The 23,945-nt window shown below is 49.7% G+C and overlaps 1 long non-coding RNA gene across 1 annotated transcript; it reads right to left on the bottom strand.

Annotated features, from left to right (window-relative positions):
* Positions 1 to 8,426: 8,426 nt before the first annotated feature.
* LOC140407778 (uncharacterized) lies at positions 8,427 to 12,707 on the bottom strand. Its single transcript, XR_011939820.1, has 3 exons — positions 12,574 to 12,707; positions 10,860 to 10,991; positions 8,427 to 9,518 (listed from the first exon to the last, which is right to left on the bottom strand). It is a non-coding gene; the product is annotated as an uncharacterized lncRNA (long non-coding RNA).
* Positions 12,708 to 23,945: the final 11,238 nt, after the last annotated feature.

A 23,945-nucleotide genomic window follows, 5' to 3' on the forward strand; every position in this document is an offset into this window, starting at 1 on the left:
TATTACGCGCTATTACTTTTTAGAAGTCATCTCCCTTCACGCTTTTGTTGTCTTTACTTTGTCGAATTCTCCTGCATGCTGCAGCCATTCCTCAACTGAGAAGGCAAGCCTTTTCCAGAGCTGTACTGTCATCCAGTATAGATTCGAACCCCCATCCCATTTATCTTAGTTGCCTGTAACCTGGAAATGACTATGAGTGAGCTTGCACACATCTTACCACTCCAAGATGCAGGGTTGGACATAGCTTTTGCAGTCTCCATGCCATCGTTGGCTCTTTCTTTCACGTTGAAGCTACCTGCATTGTGAACATGCTCTCTTGGGCATCCGACATGCTATTGTGGCATTAGTATGGTTTCTTTTTAAGTGATTGGTTGAACTACGTCTCCATTGCAATTAAACGCTTGATGATAGCAGAATCTCTAATTTGCCTGACTATTTCTGGTGGCATAAATTATCAGCGCTTGAATGTTCTATTAATTACAGGATCAAACCATAATCTGGTTAGATTGATGATCTTTAAGGCTGGAGCTGAAAAACTGCAACTTTTCCGACACAACCTCATACTCCTGAGCTCAGATTTTAGACAAATGTAGCTGTTTGTAAACTTCTGACTTAAAATCAGAAAAACCCAGCCTAAAATGATTAACGTTCTATTTTTCAATACTTTTTTTTGTATCGGGCAACAAAATATGGCACCTTCGATGCTCTAGACTTTTGCATAAAGTAGTTGAATCAGATTTGTTTTACATTTCTTTTCCATTTCAGTGCTAGCTATAAACTTCCGAACACATCGCACAGTTTTCTGGCCTCCTTGTCATACTAAAATCTTCAGAGGTTCGGAAATCTAATGAACTGTATGTATATATTCTTGAATTTGCTATTTCATGGCAGTGACCTGCCTCAATGGTTATTATTACCTGGTGATTTGTGGCTATCACAGACTCAATCGTGAGCTGCTACACATAAATTAAGGCAAAGAATGCAACCTTTGCTACCTGAATGAAGCCTTTGTAGATTGAAGTGCAATGCAAAATATAGGGCTTATAGCATTGCAGCTCTGTCGCTGACCCAGATTGGGGAGGTGAAGAGGAAAATACTCATCTTTTTTTAAATTAAAAAAAAAAATTTAGAGTACTCAATTCATTTTTTCCAATTAAGGGGTAATTTAGCGAGGCTAATCCACCTACCCTGCACATCTTTGGGTTGTGGGGGTGAAACCCACGCAAACACGGGGAAAATATGTAAACTCCACACCGACAGTTACCCATAGCTGGGATCGAACCTGGGACCTCGGTGTTGTGAGGCAGCAGCGCTAACCACTACGCCACCGTGCTGCCGGAAAATACTCTTCTGTACCTTAATGAGGATAATAGGATCAAAAAGTAAAGCAGTTGAAGAACCAATTTTCTGTCCTTCATTTTTGTGACCCAGTGGACTGTACAATACGAAAGGTACATGATGCTGCTGTGAGAGTTTAAAGCTGCAACATTTACAAACTCTTTATCAATCTGCTAAGGGTGCATAGCATAAGGCTGGATCCAACCTTGGCATGCAGCAGAAGTAAATAAATCACTTATATTGGCCCCTGAGAGACTATATGGCGCGGTCATCAGTTTACTGTCAATTGGACTAAAAGTCACAGAAATCTAGCTATTCAAGCAAGAGAATTCAGCAGTGGCAATTTTAAATCATCACACCAGTCAGGGTTGGCTGGAGACCTGGGGAATGTCGTGATTGTGGTGATGTGCTTCACTGTAATTACATGTAAGCTAGACAGACACTAGAGGGAGCACCAGAAACATCACACACACACACTCAACCAATAGATAAGTTAGATGGGAGGCGACCAATGGACATTCACGATACACAAGAAGGTGACACGACCACAGGGGCGCATTACACCAACCCATACATAAAGGACACCGCACACATGATCAGCCCCTTCGGCCAGTGGAGACAGTCAGTGAGGAGAGGCACAGGGTTGATTCATTATCACACCCACCACGTGGAAGACAGCAGCTGGTTAGTCAGTTTAGGTAGCTACAATAGGATTAGCAGTAGTGTCGAACTCAAGTTATAAAAGTGTACATGGTGTAAATAAATGAGTTGAAGTTATTTACACGTCTCGACCTTCCTTTGACAAATGCAACACAAGGAAGCCGCTTATGTTACAAAGTACACATAAGAAAACAATGATATGCAGGCACATACACATAATGATATACAGACAAGCAGCTAATGGACACAGAGAACAGGACATGACCAATAAGCAGGCAGGACACTCAGGGGTGGGATCTGACTATAAAAGACACGAGGCACTCACACTCCGCCTCTTTCCACTGATGAACATCTAGAGAGTCAGTCAAGGGTGTTGTTACAATCTCACCCCCCCCCCCCCCCCACCATGTGGCTAAGAGCTAGTCTGGTTCAGTCAGACAGAGTAACCACACTTAAGATAGCAGAGAGTCGAACTCACAGAGAACTGTGCTAACTGTGCTATTAGTTCAATAAACCTGATTGAACTAACTTCAAGGTCTGGAGTATCTTTCTCATCTAAACTGCATCCAGTTGCAGCCAGTGTTATACCAGTGTACCTCACACGATAGGGAGGAAATCGAAGGCTCCCTCCAGTGACAGGTTGGCTCTGTGCTTATAATGCTGCAGTACAGCAGCACATATACCCAGCTTTTAGATTCACTCTGAAGTGGATTCACCCCAGGTACACACCTGAGGCAGACCGGATAAACAACAGGGAAATGGAAATAAGTGCCGGAAGTCTCCGGCCATTGGGATTCTCGTTTCCCGCTGGCAGCGCACCCCTGCCTACGGGTTTCCTGGAGTTGTGGGGTGGCTGCAATGGGAAATTCCATTGGCAAGTGGCAGGGAGAGGGAATCCCGCCGCCAATGAATGGTGCATCGCCGAGAAACACACGGCTGGGGGACTGGAGAATCCAGCAGGGTCCATGCAAAATATATTAATTAATATGTCTTTCATCAGTCTCGCTTCAGTTCATCGTCACCAAAGAGTCCATGTCCACCTCCTCCTCCACTATCCTGGCTAAGACCGCAAACATTCCTGCCCAGAATCGCAACCCCAAAACACGTGCGCATGATTCGCTGGCCCCCGCCCACACCTCTCACACTCATCTGCTACCCCCTGAAAGAACCCACTCATTCTCACCCGAGTGTTTGCATCAGTATTCACCAAAGAGAAGGAATTGGTGGATGTTGAGTCTGGAGAAGGGTGTGTAGACAGCCTGGGTCACATTGAGATCCAAAAAGACGGGGTGTTGGGTGTCTTGAAAAATATTAAGGTAGATAAGTCCCCAGGGCCTGATGGGATCTACCCCAGAATACTGAAGGAGGCTAGAGAAGAAATTGCTGAGGCCTTGACAGAAATCTTTGGATCCTCACTGTCTTCAGGTGATGTCCCGGAGGACTGGAGAATAGCCAATGTTGTTCCTCTGTTTAAGAAGGGTGGCAAGGATAATCCAGGGAACTACAGGCCGGTGAGCCTTACGTCAGTGGTCGGGAAATTACTGGAGAAAATTCTTCGAGACTGGATCTACTCCCACTTGGAAGCAAATGAACGTATTAGTGAGAGGTAGCATGGTTTTGTGAAGGGTTGGTCGTGTCTCACTAACTTGATAGTTTTTCGAAGAGGTCACTAAGGTGATTGATGCAGGTAGGGCAGTGGATGTTGTCTATATGGACTTCAGTAAGGCCTTTGACAAGGTCCCTCATGGTAGACTGGTACAAAAGGTGAAGCTGGCAAGGTGGATACAGAACTGGCTAGGTCATAGAAGGCAGAGAGTAGCAATGGAAGGATGCTTTTCTAATTGGAGGGCTGTGACCAGTGGTGTTCCGCAGGGATCAGTGCTGGGACCTTTGCTGTTTATAGTATATATAAATGATTTGGAGGAAAATGTAACTGGTCTGATTAGTAAGTTTGCAGACGACACAAAGGTTGGTGGAATTTCGGAAAGCGATGAGGACTGTCAGCGGATACAGCAGGATTTAGATTGTTTGTAGACTTGGGCGGAGAGATGGCAGATGGAGTTTAATCCGGACAAATGTGAGGTAATGCATTTTGGAAGGTCTAATGCAGGGAGGGAATATACAGTGAATGGTAGAACCCTCAAGAGTATTGAAAGTCAGAGAGATCTATGTGTACAGGTCCACAGCTCACTGAAAGGGGCAACACAGGTGGAGAAGGTAGTCAAGAAGGCATACGGTATGCTTGCCTTCATTGGCCGGGGCATTGAGTATAAGAATTGGCAAGTCATGTTGCAGCTGTATAGAACCTTAGTTAGGCCACACTTGGAGTATAGTGTTCAATTCTGGTCGCCACACTACCAGAAGGATGTGGAGGCTTTAGAGAGTGTGCAGAAGAGACTTACCAGAATGTTGCCTGGTATGGAGGGCACTAGCTATGAGGAGCGGCTGAATAAACTTGGTTTGTTCTCACTGGAACGACAGAGGTTGAGGGGCGACCTGATAGAGGTATACAAAATTATGAGGGGCATAGACTGAGTGGATAGTCAGAGGCTTTTCCCCAGGGTAGAGGGGTCAATTACTAGGGGCCATAGGTTTAAGGTGAGAGGGGCAAGGTTTAAAGTAGATGTACGAGGCAAGTTTTTTACACAGAGGGTAGTGGGTGCCTGGAACTCGCTGCCGGAGGAGGTGGTGGAAGCAGGGACGATAGTGACATTTAAAGGGCATCTTGACAAATACATGAATAGGATGGGAATAGAGGCATACGGACCCAGGAAGTGTAGAAGATTGTAGTTTAGTCGGGCAGCATGGTCGGCACGGGCTTGGAGGGCCGAAGGGCCTGCTCCTGTGCTGTACTTTTCTTTGTTCTTTGGTGTTTGTTTGAGTCATAAGCACCCTGTGCACCACCTTAAACTGTATTCGGCTCATCCTTGCACAAGAAGAGATCCTGCTTACCCTACACAGTGCATCACTCCATACTCCCCAATTGATCTCCCCTCCCAACTCCGCTTCCCATTTCTCCTTGATCGTCACCACCCGCTCGCCTCCCTGCTCCCCCAGCCACTTATGTATATCCCCAATTCTGCCCTCCCCTTCCACATCCGGAAGCAGCAGTCACTCCAGCAGGGTGGAGCCCGGCAACCTAGGGAACCCCCTCCAGCTCTACCCTCTCCCTTAGCTCCTCCAGACTGGCGAACCCTGCCTCCAAGTACAGATCCCTCACCTTGACCAGCCCCACTTCCCTCCACCTCTTGTATACTCTATCCATCCCCACCCCGGCTCAACCCATGATTCTCGCACAGCGGCGTTAGCCGACATCCCTTTCACCTAAAATGCCTCCTCAACTGATTCCATGGGCGGGATTCTCCAATAATGGGGCTATGTCCCCATGCCGGCGTGAAAAGCGGTGCCAACCACTCCGGCGTCAACCGTCCCCGATAATGGGAAATGCTCCACTTCCTAGGTCGGCGGCAGAATGTTCCCCGCAGCTCCAGCCGGCGCAGAACGGGCGGCGCGAGATCGCGCATGCGCGCTTTGCCGGGCCTATTTCCGCACATGCGCGGAACGGCCGGCCTGATTCGCGCATGCGCGGGGTTCCCTTCACTGTGCCGGCCCCCGAGCAATATGGCGGAGACCTACAGGGGCCCGGTCGGAGAAACATAGGCCCCCACGGAACCGGCCCACCCTCCAATCGGTAGGCCCCGATCGCGGGCCAGGCCACCGAGGGCCCCCCCGGGGTCGGATCCCCCCCCGCCACCCCTCCAGGACGGCCCCCGCAAAGACACCTCCCAGGTCCCACCGTGTGGGACCTGAGTAACCCACGCTGGCGGGACTCGGCGAACTCGGTGGCCACTCTGCCCGTCGAGGCCAGGAGAATCACCGGGGGAGGGCGCTTTCAACGGCCCCCGTCCGGCGCGGCGGGAATCCCGTGGACGCCCGAGAATCAGCGGGCGAGAATCGGGAAGCCAGCTTCGGTGGGCGGGGCGCGATTCTTGCGACCCCCCTGGGATTCTCCGACCTGCCACGGGGTCGGAAAATCCCGGCCCATATCTTTCCCGTGGACTGGGCTCCCTGAATACTTACTCGGAACCATTGGCAACGCTGTCGTCACCATAGCCCTCAAACTAGACCCCTGACAAGATTTCTCCTCCATCCTAACCCACTCTACCCCTCCTCCTTCCCACCACCTTACTCACTCTCAACAACCGGAACCTAATGCTCCTCAAAGTCTCACCCATGCACTCATTAACTCTGATCCACATCGCCCTCCCACCTCCGGGTCGATGATCTGACATCTTCAGAGGAACTGTTTTGTAGGCACATTATAGCTAACCCAACGCAAGATGTCAATGAGAAGAAGGAGGAGAAACCAAATAAGATGAACAATCTTCGCCGTTTGCTCAATCAGCCACATCAAAATCATCTTTCCTTTCTCACTCAGCAGCCCAGGGAGAGCTAGTCGGTGAATATAATTGTTCTGATGAGGGTTAATTGTCACTGGTTGTGCAGAGCCAGCGGGTGTCAGAGATGAAAGTGGAATCTGGCAGTGAAAAATCTGTAATCTTGAGTTAAAGTCTGCTGAATGGCAAGTAGAGTGGGGTGTTTTTCAGCGATGAAACATCCCACTATTCAACGGCACTTTGCTGGTTTTTGGGCCTCAAGGAGATTCTCTCCACCGAGACCACACTTAGAAGGATTTTCCGCTGGGAATTGGGGTGCCATTTTGTCTCACTGCTCCAAGCTCATCCAAAATTCAGTGCCAACTTGGCACCAGGGCACCCTGGCACTGTCAGCATGGCACCCTGCCAGTGCCCCTAGAACCATAGCAGTGCCCCTGGAACAATGGCGGTCTCACCTGGGCACCCTGGCACTGCCAGGGTGTCACTGTCATTGTGCCAGGCTGACAACACCAAGGTGCCCAGGTGCCAGCAGAGTGCCAGGGTGCCACCCTGTCCTGTCCCTGACCACTTGGGGGGATCAAATGGTCTGGAGACTCTCCTCCATGTGCCTTTATGTCTGGTTCATGTTTCGGTGAACCAGTACGAAATATATGGCTCATTTAATTATGCAGATCTGAATCTCGCCCAGCGAGAGTGAGATCCAGGTCACAACGTCTCGCGGGATTCTATTTAACAGCCTTGCTCCAGCACCAAGTCGGGTGCGAATTGTGCCCCAAGTGAGTAAAGAAGAGCCATCTCATTTATTTCCAGCGTTAAAATGTATAATTGAAGCAATACATCACTTTACTATCATTTTTGAGCCAGCTCGGCTTAAACCCACTTCAAACGTACGATCCCGCTAAAAATCAGTGAAATAATACCAAACTTCAGGCAACAGCTAAGCAAAATTTAGCTGTAAATATGGTTCACACTGGATGATGTAATTGCAAACCAATCGCAACTAAGAATTAGCAACATATGGGCGAAATTCTCCGGAAACGGCGCGATGTCCGCCGACTGGCGCCCAAAACGGTGCAAATCAGTCGGGCATCACGCCGCCCCAAAGGTGCGGAATGCTCCGCATCTTTGGGGGCCGAGCCCCAACCTTAAGGGGCTAGGCCCGCACCGGACGAATGTCCGCCCCGCCAGCTGGCGGAAAAGGCCTTTGGTGCCCCGCCAACTGGCGCGGAAATTACATCTCCGGGCGGCGCATGCGCGGGAGCGTTAGCGGCCGCTGACGGCATTCCCACGCATGCGCAGTGGAGAGAGTCTCTTCCGCCTCCGCCATGGTGGAGACCGTGGCGAAGGCGGAAAGGAAAGAGTGCCCCCACGGCACAGGCCCGCCCGCGGATCGGTGGGCCCCGATCGCGGGCCAGGCCACCGTGGGGGCACCCCCCGGGGCCAGATCGCCCTGCGCCCCCCCCAGGACCCCGGAGCCCGCCCGCGACGCCTTGTCCCGCTGGTAAGGTAGGTGGTTTAATTTATGCCGGCAGGACAGGCATTTTAGCGGTGGGACTTCGGCCCATCCGGGCCGGAGAATCGCGCGGGGGGGCCCGCCAACCGGCGCAGCGCGATTCCCGCCCCCGCCGAATATCCGGTGCCGGAGACTTCGGCAACCGGCAGAGGCGGGATTCACGCCAGCCCCCAGCGATTCTCCGACCCGGCAGGGGGTCGGAGAATCTCGCCCCAGATTTGAGTAATGTCATGTGTATGAATTGTTTGGTTACCTTCAGACAGATATTTACCAGAGACCAAAAGTAGATTATCACTTTAAATGACAGTCACAAGTTTGGCTTGTCAAACTTCCCCCATCGATCTCACCCATCACCACCACCACCACCACCCCGGATTATCTTAGCGTCTCCAGCAGTTGAAGATTAATCGCCAGGATTTGTGCTGTGTGCAATCCTGGAGAAAAGTCATCGGGACATTTAAAAAAAAGATTTTTTAAAATAATTTTATTTGAACATTTCTCTTTACAAGGTGTGAGAATATTGAAAACTGGAGTGGGGAGGAGGGGGAGCTGTTTGGCTAACATCACCCAATTGGTAATGATGTCTTTTTGCTTTCCAATTGGTGAAGGAAGACAGTGAGCAGAATTCTGCCCCGGATTTCCTGACGGCACGGGGTGGCTTCGATGGGAAATCCCATTGAAAGTAGTGGAGTAGAGAATCTCAACGGCAGCGAATGGCACGCTGCCGAGACACACATTGCCAGGGGACGGAGAATCCAGCCCAGCGTAGCACAAGGATGGGTGTGTTTGCTGACTAATGGCTGGAGGGTGGGGGCAAGTCACGTGATGAAACCTCCAGGAATACTTTTGATCACATTTGGCAACCCAACCAACATGCGATGCCATCACTCCGATCATGGAGTCTCGATCAGCACCTTTGTTCTCCCAACAAAAGATTATTTTTTTCTCACGCTGATTAATTTAAATTTCTCCTAATTACTGAGCGAGTAAACATGCCTCGGTGTACAATACCTTGCTGTAAGACCTGCATATCAGGTCCAATTCCTGGCCTGTTGCGTATTGAACTAGTTAATCTTGCAATTAAGGCTCGCCAGTTGACCTCAGTATGCTGGTGTGTGGAAGGGGAAATTATCAGCCTGGATTTCTGCTTAGGATTGCCATTCAGTGATTACCATTGGGAAATACCAAGGGTGGACTGACCATGCCTTTGACACCGTCCATGGTCCAATCGTCTCTTGTCTTGCAGAGTCTAGGCACACATACATGAGGAATGGTCATTTCTAAACACTGGTGCAACTTTAAACACAGTGAGAACCAGCTCTTGAAGGAGGGGTTCAATTCCGGCCTTGGGTCACTGTCTGTGTGGAGTTCGCACTTTCTCCCCGTAACTGCGTGGGTTTCTTCCAGGTGCTCCGGTTTCCTCCCACAGTCCAAAGATATGCAGGTTAGGTGGGATTGGCCATGTTAAATTGCCCTTAGTGTCCAAAAAGGTTAGGTGGGGTTAGTGAGTTACGGGGCTAGGGTGTAGGCATGGGCTTAAGTAGGGTGCTTTTTCCAAGGTCCGGTGAAGACTCGATGGGCCGAATGGCTTCCTTCTGCACTCTATGATTCTATGAGAGTTGGAAAAGTATAAAATTAGAACAAACTCAAAATAATACTTCAAATATGCAGTAAAATGAAGCAACGAGATTCAGAAATAGTAACAAACTCAGAGAGTAGTAATGAATTAATAAGGGGGGGCGTTTTCTGAATTCTTTGTCCAAGGTGGTCATCTGACAGAGCGGTTTACCCACCAGTCCATTTCAGAACTCACCCGATTTTCCTTCCACTGAAATCAATAGGATGGGAATCCTGTAGGTTCTCATGGATGGCACACTGCACCAGATGCCACCCAGATGGTGAAGATGAAAATCTACCATCCAGGTATCCTGGGCTGGATTCCCTGTTTTTGGGACTATGTCCCCTCGCCATCGTAAAAACTGTGGACATTCACGCCAGAAAAATTGACGTGAAAGGGCCACATATTCTGAGCCCTGCAGGGAGCTAGCAGTGAACCAGCGTAAAACTAGCAGCTTTTGCTGCAGACACAAGCCCCCGCACTTCCGGGTCAGAGGCCGCGCATGCGCACGGCAGCGGCCTCCAGCGGCCGCCATGCTCCATGGCAGACTCAGACCGCGGGGCTGAACCTTCAACATAGTGCCCCCGATCGGCCGCGCGCCCGACCCGGACCACCCTCCCACAAATTGCCCTGTTGCATTTCAGGCCCCCCCTGCCCTCCGATCGGCCCGCCCCTGACCAGGGCGGCCGCAGACTGAGTCCGCAGTCGTCACGCAAGTATCCCGACTGACAGGACCATATTGGATCCACACTGTCGGGACTTCGGTCGAGGTCAGAGAATGGCGGAGCGGGCCTTCAGCAATGGCCACTGGTAGGGGATATGCGGCGTGGCATACTCTCTGGGTACGCCGCGTTTCGGGGCCCAGAGAATCGGGGAACCGGCGCCGGTCCCAATTCCTTGCGGGAAAGTGGATTCCCCGCCCCGCGATTTCGGCGTCGGGGTGCGGAGAATCCAGCCCACAATATTCTGAAATGAACTGTGTTTCTTAAACACCTTTGAGGTCTAAATTAATTTGGTAATTTAGTTTTGTTTCATTGGGCGGGGCTTTCTGCCCCCTCCCCTCCACCTCCCCATGTTGTGTTTTGTAGCAGCGGAGATGCCCCACCATTGGCTGGTGGCGAGATCTTCCAGTCCCTCTGAGGTACCCTCAATAACGAAGCTTAGAGATTAAACTGTAAAGAAGGCTTTATTAGACTAAGAAGTATGTTAGACCTGAGACAAGTGCTGACTGCTACACAGACCATGAGGCAGCCCTTTATATATGGCTCACAGATGGGCGGAGCCAGAGGCAGAGTCCCCAGGGTTCCAAGCCCGGTCTTAAAGGAGACATCACCTTACATGATGATAAGGCAGGAACTGTTCATCACACCCTCCGTTGTCACTGGGAGTTCCCATTGTTGGCACCCTCTGCCACTGGCGAACCTGAGGCAGGAATTGTCGGAAAATCCAGCCCATTGTTTACACGCTGTTAGATTGGAAGAAAAGGAAACAAAAGTAGTGACAGTAAAGCATGGTTCATTGTCCTGGACTATATTTCATTTTGTGCGACCTTACTGCATGTGCAATGTGGCAGGTGGCAGCCATATTCCCTACATTGAGGCAGTGATTGTACTTAGAAAGTACCTCACTGGTAGTAAGTCGCTTTGGGAATCCTTAGATCATGAAAAGTATTTAATGCAGATCTTGAGAGGGATTCTCCTCCCTCCCAGCCATGTGTTTTCCGGTGGCGGGACACAGCACGGCGTTCGCTGGCCGTGGCATTCTCTGCCCCCACCGCTGTCAATAGGAATTCTGCTGGCGGGGGTGCGCTGCCAATGGGACCAGAAAATTCTGGCACCAGAAAACGGGTGGAGAATTCTGGCCCTTTTGTTTTTCATTTGCACCTCCAAATAGAATTGTAAAGCAGTGGTTTTAAATGCAGCCCCCACCTGGGAATTCAGTAAGTCTTGTGTGTTTGTGCAGTATTGAGGGTGCTTCCTTAACTGAACTAAACTTTCCGAGTTTAGCTTCACCCAAAGTGCAATTGGTTATGGTGTTCTACGTGCCTCTGTCTCCTCTCCACCCTTTTGTAATATCATTTGATTTGCACCCAGCGTTGCACAATCTAGCTCATTCAGTGGCACTTGCCACATTATCTTTGCAATGTCAATGTCACATTCCACTGCATCAGATTTGTGAGATAAATAACATTTCCAGCAGGTGCCTCGTACATCCTTCTCCGTATCATTAAAAAAAACTTCAATATCAATCTTATTTTGATACAAGTCATTTTCCACACAAAATCACGTTTTTATTTTGTCAATCAGCCACATAATTGCGTAGAAGAGAATGGGGAACAAAATGAAAGAACACCTTCTTGATGTTGAAACAAGACAACTTGCATTCTTTTTTAAACTTCATTTACAGGATGTGGGGGTCGCTGGTTAGACCAGCATTTATTGCCCATCCCTTGTGGTCCTTGAGAAGGTGGTGGTGAGCTGCCTTCTTGAACAGCTGCAGTTCCTGAGGAGTAGGTGCACCCACAGTGCTGTTAGGGAGGGAGTTCCAGGATTTTGACCCAGTGACAGTGAAGGAACATCGATATTTTTCCAAGTCAGGGTGGTGAGTGACTTGGAGGGCAACCTCCAGGTGGTGGGGTTCCCAGGTATCTGCTGCTCTTGTCCTTCTAGATAGCAGTGGTCATGGGCGTGGAAGTCATTGTTCTGCCTTCAGCAACCATATGATCAATTTCAGATCATCTAACAAACTCCATGGGCCGGAGTTCTCCATCCGTTCTCTCTGGCGGGATTCTCCGGTCCCGCTGCAATGAGTGAAGTGTTGGCTGAGCGCCAAGTTCTCCGTTCTCGCTGGCAGCGGTGGCGTGATGAACTCAGATCGGAGAATCCGAATGTGTCTTATTTAAATATTAGGCCTGGAATCTAAATTATTTCAGTTTCCCATCTTCAAGTCAGATTCTAATGTTTGAACCTACATCAAACGTGATAGGATCATAGATTTGGTGTAAAGATCGTTATGCTCACTGAGGGAAGGAAATCAGCTTGCCTTACCTGCTCTGGCCTACCTGGATCTCCAGATCCACAGCAATGTAGCTGACTTTTAAATGCCCTCTGGTCTGGCAAGCCATTCAGTTCAAGGACAATTAGGGCTGGGCAATAAATGCTGGCCTAACCGGCGATGCCCTATGAATGAATAAAAATAAATGTTGCATTGTTTGAACTTCGTATGTCAGGATGTAGAGTGCAAATAACAACCTCATTAACTATTGACCCTGTGGGGACATGCAATCCAAGAATGCAACACATTCTATCGAAAGCTTCCCCTGCCAGACACTAACTTATCTCCTTCTTTCAGATGCAGACTTTTTTAAAATTTCATATTTTCTGCATTTTGCTTTATTTCTAAAATCTAATAAAATGGCTGTCAGCATTCTTGTCGTGCACCTACGCAAAATGCTCCCTGTTTTGCAAGTTGCTTCAGGTGAGTGTAAAGAAAAGATAAGGTGGAGTATTATAATAAAACCTCATTGGTTGCACTGCTCTCAGTTTCAAATGGAACATTTCCTTTCACAGCTTGTATCACTGCATCCTCGCAAGAGGTGTCTGATGGAACATTGAGCCACAAGTCAACCATCACGGTACCCACCAACCCTGCAGCCAATACTTTCAGCACACAACCTGCGTCACCCACCAACCTCTAGCCTCAAACTCTAGAAAAAATAAGCCAGCCTGCTTTCCCACCAATGCATATTGTCAGCTGTTTTTTATCGCACCAAGCAAACTTTGTTGTGGGTCGAACGTGCACAGAATAAGCTGAAGGTACGCCTGATACAATCGAATAAGCTGAAAAATTGCAAAACCGTCCAAAACATCTTAAAAGTGCTCATGAGGGGAAACATGTTTGTAATGGCACACACAGATCAACAAAAGAAAATGGCTTGAATGATTTGCCAACTGGTTTGTTTTGACGGGAAAAAGCTCAGCCCCTGAGTTACTTACCAGCATAGCTGTGCAATCCGCTGTAAGCAATTGCCTTGCATTACAGGGCTAATATTACAAGTTATAATGATAGTTATAATCAAGAACCCCTGTCACTGCTACTTTAGAGTGTGCATTGGCTCTTGCCTCACATGTAGTGCACCACTGGGGAGTTTCCCTAATTTGAAAGAAAAGACAAAAGCAAAAGTAGACAATTACACATCATTCCAAGACAAGGAGGAGATGGTATGAGTAGGCTCACTGTCATGATATGCAGACATGCAGATAATGATATACAGACAGGCACAGACAGGCAGCTAATGAACACAGAGAACAGGACATGACCAATGAGCAGCCAGGACACTCGGGGGTTGTATCTCACTATAAAAAGCACGAGGCACTCACACTCCACCTCTTTTCACTGATGAACATCTACAGAGTGAGTCAGGGTGTATATACAGTATCGCACCTCCAGCACGTTGCTAAGAGCTAGTCTGGTTCAGTCAGAGTAACCACACTTAGGTTAGCAGAGAGTCGAACTCACAGAGAACTGTGCTAACTGTGCTACTAGTTCAATAAATCAGATTGAACTAACTTCAAGGTCTGGAGTATCTTTTGGTTAATGCTGCAACCAGTTGCAGCGTGTGTTATCCCAGGGTACATAACACATCATGCTACCAGGAGACTGCTTAATCGAGGTGGTTTACCTCAGTCCGTTCCGTGACGACCAGCAAATGTATCCCGGCACCATGGAGAAGATTCAGGCTCCTCACCAGCTCAGGACCTCCGGCAATCTCAGTGCCAACTGGTGAACATTCAAGCAAAAGTTTCTGCTGTACATCGAAGCTTCAGACCTCGTGGGTGCGTCTGATGCAAAGAAGATCGCGCTTCTCCTCTCAACAGCGGGTGATCAAGCCATCAAACTCTTCAACTCATTTCACTTCACCGAAGGCCAGGACAAGGCAAAGTTTCAGACCATCCTGGACAAGTTTGACAGTCACTGTGAAGTGGACACCAATGAAATCTTCGAGCGCTACAAATTCAAACAGCATTTACAAGGTAAAGATGAATCTTTCAACTCCTTCTTAACTAACCTCCGCCTGCTAGCGCTGTCCTGCAACTTTGGTGATATTGCTGACTCCATGATCAGAGACCAAATCGTTTTTGGAGTTCACTCTGTTCCTGTGAGAGAGCAGCTACTAAAAATCAAGCATATGACCCTGCCAGTCGCGATTGAATCATGCACAGTGCATGAGCATGCCAAAAATCGCTATGTCCAGTACAAATCGGCTGAAAATTAGCAACTTGCCTCCCACGAGGCAGAGAGTGTGCAGGCCATCTCCCGGATGCAGCGCCTCAGCATTGATGAAAGTGGCCATTTTGCGTGCGTTTCCCGGGGCCCCACGCATGCGCGATGCAAACGGGATAACGAAGCGGCTGACACCCGCACTGCGCATGTGCGACGACACGCGGAGCGTCAGGACGCCAACGTCATGACGTGCTCGAACTGCAGCAATGCCCACTTAAAGAAACACTGCCCTGCAAGAGGCAGGCGATGTTTAAACTGCGGGAAGCCTGGACACTATGCAGCCTTGTGCAGGTCTGCACCACCAGTCAGGGGCCAGCGCTCCCAATTCCGACGACGGCACGTTCAGAGTGTGCAACAACGATTACAGGATTCTGATCCTGGCAGCACAGCGGATCCAGAGGAAGAATGCCTGGAGTCCGCCTACTGTGTGGGCATCATTACCAAATGTGAATATGCCACATCCAACTCATCACAAATTCAATCCATCCTCACTGTGGATTCTGCGGACGAATGGCGTGCGGTGATGCAGGTCAACCACTGCTCCATCCAGTTTAAACTGGACACAGGTGCTTCCAACCTCCTCTCACAGGGAGATTTCAAACGCATCAAGAAGCCCCCCAAGGTCCTTCCAGCAGCCTGCAGACTCCTGGACTACAACTGAAATGCCATCACGGCACTGGGATCCTGCCATCATCTCGTCTCCAACCGGAGCACCCATGCACGGTTACGTTTTGAAATTGTCAAGCCAGACAGGGCATCGCTACTTGGCGCGCAGGCCTGCAAGCAGCTGAACCTCGTGCATTGACGACATCTTCGCTCAGTATCCAGATGTGTTCGGTGGGATGGGCATGCTGCCATATCGATACAAGATTCTGCTACGTGGTACCACGCACCACACCAGGTCCCGGCTCTGCTGAGGGAGCGCCTGAAGGCACAGCTCAAGGATCTTCAGCAACAGGGCATCATTTCCAAGGTAACCGAACTGACTGACTGGGTCAGCTCAATGGTATGTGTTAGAAAGCCTTCGGGAGACCTGCGCATCTGTCTTGATCCCAAGGATTGGATTAGATTGGATTTGTTTATTGTCACGTGTACCGAGGTACAGTGAAAAGTATTTTTCTGCGAGCAGCTCAACAGATCATTAAGTACATGGGAAGAAAAGGGAAGAAAAGAAAATACATAATAGGGCAACACAACATATACAATGTAACTACATAAGCACTGGCATCGGATGAAGCATACAGGGTGTAGTGTTAATGAGGTCAGTCCATAAGAGGGTCATTTAGGAGTCTGGTGACAGTGGGGAAGAAGCTGTTTTGAGTCTGTTCGTGCGTGTTCTCAGACTTCTGTATCTCCTGCCCGATGGAAGAAGTTGGAAGAGTGAGTAAGCCGGGTGGGCGGGATCTTTGATTATGCTGCCCACTTTCCCCAGGCAGCGGGAGGTGTAGATGGAGTCAATGGATGGGAGGCAGGTTCATGTGATGGACTGGGCGGTGTTCACAACTCTCTGAAGTTTCTTGCGGTCGTGGGCCGAGCAGTTGCCATACCAGGCTGTGATGCAGCCTGATAGGATGCGTTCTATGGTGCATCTGTAAAAGTTGGTAAGAGTTAATGTGGACATGCTGAATTTCCTCAGTTTCCTGGGTGGACCAGGGCAGATTTTTGGAGATGTGAATCCCTAGGAATTTAAAACTGCTAACCATCTCCACCTCGGCCCCGTTGATGCTGACAGGGGTGTGTACAGTACTTTGCTTCCTGAAGTCAATGACCAGCTCTTTAGTTTTGCTGCCATTGAGGGAGCGATTGTTGTCGCTACACCACTCCACTAGGTTCTCTATCTCCCGCCTGTATTCTGATTCGTCGTTATTCGAGATCCGGCCCACTATGGTCGTATCGTCAGCAAACTTGTAGATGGAGTTGGAACCATGTTTTGCCACGCAGTCGTGTGTGTACAGGGAGTAGAGTAGGGGGCTAAGTACGCAGCCTTGCGGGGCCCCGGTGTTGAGGACTATTGTGGAGGAGGTGTTGTTGTTCATTTTTACTGAATGTGGTCTGTTGGTCAGAAAATCAAGGATCCAGTTGCAGAGTGGGGAGCCAAGTCCTAGGTTTTGGAGCTTTGATATGAGCTTGGCTGGGATTATGGTGTTGAAGGCGGAGCTGAAGTCAATAAATAGGAGTCTGATGTAGGAGTCCTGGTTTTCGAGATGCTCTCGGGATGAGTGTCGGGCCAGGGAAATGGCGTCTGATATGGACCGGTTGCAACGGTCTGCGAATTGCAGTGGATCAAGGCTTTCTGGGAGCATGGAGGTGATGCGCTCCATGATCAACCTCTCGAATCACTTCATTACGACTGAAGTCAGGGCCACTGGATGGTAGTCATTGAGGCACGTTGCCTGGTTCTTCTTTGGTACCGGTATGGTGGTGGACTTCTTGAAGCAGGTGGGGACCTCGGAATGGAGTAGGGACAGGTTAAAGATGTCCATGAATACCTCTGCCAGCTGGTCCGCGCAGGCTCTGAGTGCACGACCAGGGATCCCATCCGGGCCCGTCGCCTTCCGAGGGTTCACTTTCAGGAAGGCCAATCTGACTTCGGAAGCTGTGATGGTGGGTATGGGTGAATTATGGGCTGCCAAGGGCACTCGACAGCGGATTGTTGGTTACCTGCTCGAACCAAGCATAGAATTGGGGAGGGGTGCGCTGCTGCCAGAGATACTGTTCGGCTTCGCTTTGTAGCCCGTTATGTTGTTTAGTCCTTGCCACAACCGCCGAGAGTCCGTCTGTGACTCTAGCTTAGTTTGATATTCTCTCTTGGCATCTCGGATGGCTTTGCGGAGGTCTTACCTGGATTTCTTGTATAGGTCAGGGTCGTCTGTCTTGAACGCCTCAAATCTGTCCTTCAGTAGGGAGTCAATCTGGCGATTGAGCCATGGTTTCCAGTTGGGAAACGTACGTACTGCTTTCTTTGGCACGCAGTCGTCCACACATTTGCTGATGAAGTCTATGACGGTGGTGGCATACTCATTTAAGTTGGTCGCTGAGTTCTTAAATATGGACCAGTCCACTGTCTCTAAGCAGTCACGCAAGAGCTCTTCTGTCTCCTCAGACCTGCACAAGCTTCTTAGCTGGATTCTCCCGCTTGAGTTTCTGCCTGTATGCCAGGAGGAGGAGCACTGTCTTATGGTCTGATCTCCCAAAGTGAGGTCGGGGGACAGAACGGTAGGCGCTCTTGATTTTTGAGTAGCAGTGGTCAAGAGTGTTGTCGCCCCTGGTGGGACAGGAGATGTGCTGGTAGAATTTTGGCAGTACACTCTTGAGGTTGGCCTTGTTGAAGTCTCCGGCCACGATGAACAAGGCCTCCGGGTGTTCTGTTTCGTAGTTGTTTATTACTGTGTATAGTTCGTCCAGCGCCTTCCTCACTACTGCCTGGGGTGGGATGTAGACCGCCATGATAATGGCTGAAGTGAACTCACGTGGAAGATAATATGGGCGGCACTTCACGGTCAGGTATTCCAGGTCTGGGGAGCAGTAGGTCGCCAGGGTCGCCACATCTAAGCACCAAGAGGAGTTGATGAGGAGGCACACCCCTCCACCCTTCGTTTTGCCTGATGATGCCGTGCGGTCCGCCCGGTGAATTGAGAAGCCTTCAGGTTGTATGGCACAGTCCGGTGAGGCGGGGCTGAGCCATGTCTCTGTGAAACAGAGCACACAGCAGTCTCTTACTTCTGTCTGAGAGGTAAGTCTGGCGTTAAGTTCATCCAGCTTGTTTTCGATCGCTTGGACGTTTGCCAGGAATATGCTGGGGAGAGGGGTCTTGAAACCGCGTTGCTCAGTCTAACCTGCAGACCGCCGCGTTTCCCTCGCTTCCTCGGTCGACTGCTGCTGCTGGATGATCCTGGGATCCGATGGGAGATGTCAGCTCTTGTGGAAGGTACGTGGTTGCGTCTGGCGGGGTCCAGGGCCCTGGCGGGGACCAGGGTGCTGTTTACGTATCTGGGGTCGCATCTGGCAGGGGGGTCCCGGGCACTGGTTGAGGTAGAGGGGTTGCTAGGGGGGCATGTTTGCAATCCGGATGGTTCCTGGCGTTCTGCGGGCGCTGGAATACCTTTGCAGCGCGTTTGGGTCCTCGCGCAGGGTCTCTGCCGTTTCGGGGGTCCTGGGTCGTGGGCCGGGGCTTCCTGAGGCAGGTTGGGCTGGGTCCCATTGTCTATTCCCTCCCTGGGTGCTCCTGGGATCGGATCTTGAAGTAGGCCCGGTCGGGCCTCCACGTGGATTTTTCTTTCTTCCATCACCAGGTAGGTCGAGTTGTTGGGCGGGCCTTTCCGGGTCGGGTTGCTGGGCGGGTCTCTGAGGGTAGTGTTGGGCCGGGTCTTGCCGTCGGCGGTCGGGTCGGGAGCTCCGGGGACTGGGCAAGACAATCCGGGGGCTGGCCTCGGTAGTTAGGCCGGGTTGGGAGCTCCGAGGTCCGGGTCGGCTCCAAGTCGAGGTCAGGGCTTCACTTCCGTTTTGGGCCCGATCTTCTTCCAGGTCGCAGAGGTCAGGTCGGGTCGGGTCAAAAGGTCTCCAAGGGCCTCGGAGTATTTTCAAGCCTGCAAGAGAAGATAAAAGAGTGACGTTAGTAATAATGTTAGTTTTGGAATTAATTTTTAAAAGATTAGAACGAGTATAAGTTAAGTAAAAAGTGGATCTGTTGGGGAGAGCTCGCAGAGAGTCGCCTCGCTCTGGCGCCATCTTGGAATTCAATATCTCAAGGATCAAGGATCTTAATAAGAATATACTGCGTGAACACTACCCCATCCCGAAGCGGGAGGAACTCACCAGTGAGATGGCACACGCATGTTTTTTTACCAAATTAGATGCGTCACATGGATTTTGGCAAATCCAGCTGGATGAGTCCAGCAGAAGGCTCTGTACCTTCAACATACCGTTTGGCAGATACTGCTATAATCGCATGCCGTTTGGCATTGTATCGGCATCGGAGATCTTCCATCATGGAGCAGATGATGAAGGGCATTGAAGGGGTTTGTGTGTACGTGGACAACATCATCATCTGGTCCACGACCCCTGAAGAACATGTTTCCCGTCTCCAGCAGGTATTCCGCCATGTCCGTGCCAATGGCCTGAAGCTGAACAGGTCCAAATGTTACTTTGGCATGCCGACACTCAAGTTCCTAGGTGACCAGATCTCTCAGCAGGGCGTGCGCCCGGACACAGACACGGTCAAGGCCATCGAAGCCGTGAAGGTCCCTGAAGACAAGAAGACGGTGTTGCTCTTCCTGGGCATGGTCAATTTTCTGGGCAAATTCATCCCAAACCTGGCCTCACACACCACGGCCCTACGACACCTGGTGAAAAAGTCCACTGCCTTTGAGTGGAAGGCAGCACATCAGGCAGAGTGGTTGTAGCTGAAAGCCAAGCTCACCACTGCACCCGTCTTGGCATTTTTCGACCCAGAAAGGGAGACGAAGATCTCGACAGATGCGAGCCAGGATGGCATCGGTGCGGTGCTGCTTCGACGCGATGACACTTAATCCTGGGCACCGGTAGCCTACGCATCGAGGGCCATGACGCCCACTGAAACAAGGTATGCGCAAATAGAGAAGGAATGCCTGGGCCTTCTCACTGGCATTCTCAAGTTTCACGACTATGTCTACGGCCTGCCGACATTCACTGTCGAGACAGATCATAGGCCTCTGGTCCATATTATCCACAAGGACCTTAATGACATGACGCCTCGGTTGCAGTGTATCCTCCTCAAACTCAGAAGGTACAACTTTGACTTAGTGTACACGCCTGGCAAGGAGCTCATCATCGCTGATGCATTGTCCCGCTCCATCAAATTACCTAGTGAACCGCTGGAAATCATCCAGCAGATTGAATCACAGGTGCAGCAGTTTGCTAGCACCCTCCCGGCGTCTGATGAGAAGGTGGTTCGTATCCACGAGGAGACAGCCAAAGACCCCCTCTTGCAGCATGTCATACACCACCTCGCCAATGGCTGGCAGAAAGTAAGTACAATATAAAGGACGACCTGACGGTGATTGATGGTATCCTCCTCAAGCTGGACCGGATTGTCATTCCACTCAGTCTCCAGAGCTTGGTCCTCCGCCAAATCCATGAGGGACACCTGGGCGTCGAGAAGTGTAGACACAGAGCCAGGCAGGCTGTCTACTGGCCCGGTATTAGCCAGGACATCTCGAACATGGTCCTCAACTGTGCGACCTGTCAATGCTTCCATCCAGCGCAGAGCAAGGAGACGCTCCAGCATGAAATCGAGCCCTCCCCGTGGTCCAAGGTTGGCATCGACCTCTTTCGTGCGAATGGTCGTGACTACGTGTTGATTATTGACTATTTCTCCAATTACCTTGAAGCCGTGAAGTCCTCAGACATCACATCTCGGACCATCATCAAGGCCTGTAAGGAGATGTTCTCCAGGCATGGCATCCCACTCACTGTCATGAGTGACAATGGCCCGTGCTTCAACAGCCAAGAGTGGTCTATGTTTGCCAAGTCATACCATTTCAAACATGTCACTTCCAGCCCACACTATCCGCAGTCCAATGGGAAGGTTGAAAAAGGTATGCACATTGTGAAGCAGCTCATCTGCAAGGCCGCGGATTCTGCTTCTGACATCTACCTCACGCTGCTTGTGTACAGGGCCCCCACTTAAGAGGTACCAAGTGCTTAAAACTTCTATTATTGATACTCGCATGTGTTGGTTAATTGGCACTTTTATAGGGTCATAGGAATACCAGTTCTTCTTCAAAAATTAGGGATGGGCATTTTTTTTTCAGTAGTTTCACATATGCCATTATTATCATATGGTTCATTTATTCTGTACATAACGAATACTGTGTGAATGAGCTTGGAAGAGCCATGAGTTGGCATTTAGGGTATGAGGGGCTATTGAGACAGGGTAAGGGGTGTGAGTTGACATTGGGCAATGGGTGTGGATGGGGAGCATGTGTTGGCATGGGGTCATGCAGATGGCATGGGGAGTGTTTGGAGGATGTTGCAATTTGAAGGGTGTGGGCTGGGGACCTAAAATGTAGCCAGAAAAATGTAACTTGGCCAAGGTTCCACAGAGCCAAGAATGGCCTTATAACTAGCCCATCTCAGCAAAGGGACACCCTTGTGGCTGCCTCCAATATACTTCCAGGGGCAGTAGCCCTGGTTCTATGTCACTCCCACATCCCCAGAGTAAAAATAGGTTGGAAAGGGACACTTTATACCAAAGCAGATCTACCAAGTCGGGAAATTTCCTGGCTCGAGCTACACACCTCAGTCGCGAAAATCTACCAGAATTTCTCCATTTGTCAAATATATCCCTCTAAAAATGAATCCTGTACTTTACTTGCTTTTTTTATGACCTGTGTCGCTACTTTTAGTGGAAATGTACACCCAGGTACCTCAGTTCCTCTATTCAATTTGGTGATTATTTTCCAAGCAAAATGTGGTCTTCGATTTTTCCTACCAAAATGTACCACCTCATACTGGTGACAAGCCTGCAGGCATCAACATTAGGTTCCATTCAGGGAAGCTCTTCAATCTCTCCAGACTGCAGGCCTCTACCAAAGTCACTGAGTCAATCATCAAGGAGCTTCCATAAGCAGATGACTTTGCCTCTGCCCTAGCTCCCCACAACAAGAAAGATATCCAGACTATAGCAAACAAATTCTCCCTGAACCACCAAAAACATTGATATCCAAACCACCAGGTACACACTATGAAACATCAGATGTAGCTATTGATGGATGGTACAGTATCTAGGTTGCAGAAAACATCTCTCAAGATGTCATTATTAACAACGATAACCGTGCACACATCCAGAAAGCAAGTTCTTTCTACAGTTGACTCTATAATCATGTCTGGGTGCAACATGACATTAAGCTGAAGACCAAAATCAAACTTTACCTAGTCATTGTCTTTACCATTGTCCATTACCACTGTCTTTCAGGGGAGTAGGTGGCATGATGGTTATGTCACTGAGACGCCCAGGCTAATGCTATTGGGCCATGCCAGCTGGTGGAATTGAAATTCAATGAACAGATCTGGAATTAAAAAGTCAGTCTCTGCAATAGTGAGCATGAAACCATTGTCGTTTGTCATAAAAGCTCATCTGGTTCACTAATCTCCTTCAGGGTAGAAAATCTGCCATGCTTACCTGATCTGGCCTACATGTGACTCCAGGCCCACACATTGTGCTTGATTCTTAAATATTGTCCAAAATGGCCCAGCAAGCCACTCAATTATACAAACTGCTACAAAACCAAAAGGGCATTATACCAGGCTGAGCACCTAACATTGACCTAGACAGTGAAACAAGAACAGTATACCCAGCCCTGTCCATAGGATCCATGGAATCCCTACAATGCAGAATGAGCCCATTCAGCCCATTGGGTCTGCATTGACCCCCCCCCCCCCCGAAAGAGCTTACCTCGGCCCACTCCCCTGCCCCATCCCCGTGACCCCGTAAACCTACCTAACCTGCACATCTTTGGACTGTGGTATGCAACCAGAGCACCCAGGGGAAACCCACGGGGAGAACGTGCACAGTCCACACAGAATCGAACATGGGTTCCTGATGCAGTGAGGCAACAGTGCTAACCACTGTGCTTTGCAAAGTCCTTGCAAAGTCTTCATTTACGTCTCGGGGTTACTGCCAAATTGGGTGAGCTGTCTCAAAGACTAGTCAAGCAATAGCCTGACACAGAACTAGGGGTCATAGTTTGAGGATAAGGGATAAACCTTTTAGGACTGAGGTGAGGAGAAATGTATTCACCCAGAGAGTGGTGAATCTGTGGAATTCGCTACCACAGAAAATAGTTGAGGCCAAAACGGTGTGTAATTTTAAGAAGAAATTAGATAAAGCTCTTGCGATCAACTTCCGGTTGCGGCCATGATGTGAGTGATCACACACAGGACAGCTCCTGCTCAAAGGGATAGAAAAGAGCTCTTTTTGCTCGATATTGAGTGTAATTGTGTCGAAAAGATGTAGTTGAAGGTCGGAGGATTAGTTTCCCCAAGGAGTGGTATGTCCACAGGTTATCAAACCCGGCAGAAGACGGTGAGAGACCAGGCTAAAGAGTTGGAGGAAACTTGTGGTGCAGCAGCAGCCCGTGTGAGGATGGCTGCGGGG

This window comes from Scyliorhinus torazame, chromosome 1, assembly GCF_047496885.1.
Source record: "Scyliorhinus torazame isolate Kashiwa2021f chromosome 1, sScyTor2.1, whole genome shotgun sequence".
Classification (NCBI taxonomy): Eukaryota; Metazoa; Chordata; class Chondrichthyes; order Carcharhiniformes; family Scyliorhinidae; genus Scyliorhinus; species Scyliorhinus torazame.